The sequence below is a fragment of the Sycon ciliatum genome, chromosome 4 (genome assembly GCF_964019385.1).
Source record: "Sycon ciliatum chromosome 4, ocSycCili1.1, whole genome shotgun sequence".
NCBI lineage: Eukaryota > Metazoa > Porifera > Calcarea > Leucosolenida > Sycettidae > Sycon > Sycon ciliatum.
Genome location: NC_088646.1, coordinates 5,607,233 through 5,607,550, shown reverse-complemented (window position 1 = coordinate 5,607,550; position 318 = coordinate 5,607,233).

Genomic DNA, 318 nt, shown 5'->3' with positions numbered 1-318 from the left:
AACAAGTTTTGCTTATGGTGTTTGTACTGAGTGCGCAGCTTACTCTATTTATTGCGTTGATTACATTTTTATCTCCACGGAAGCTTTAATAATAATAATAATAATAATAATAATAATACTTATACCTCTCCATACTCACCGTCTGTGGCCTCCTAATGGCTTGTTCCTCGCCGACAACTACTGCTAATTTCCCTTAGTGGTGTATAATGGAGATATACATGTATGCACCACTAAGGGAGGATATTCCGAAGACTGTGGGTGCATATGGAGTGAGGTATAAAGCATTATAATTTTTTGACCTTTCATAAAAGCTCAACA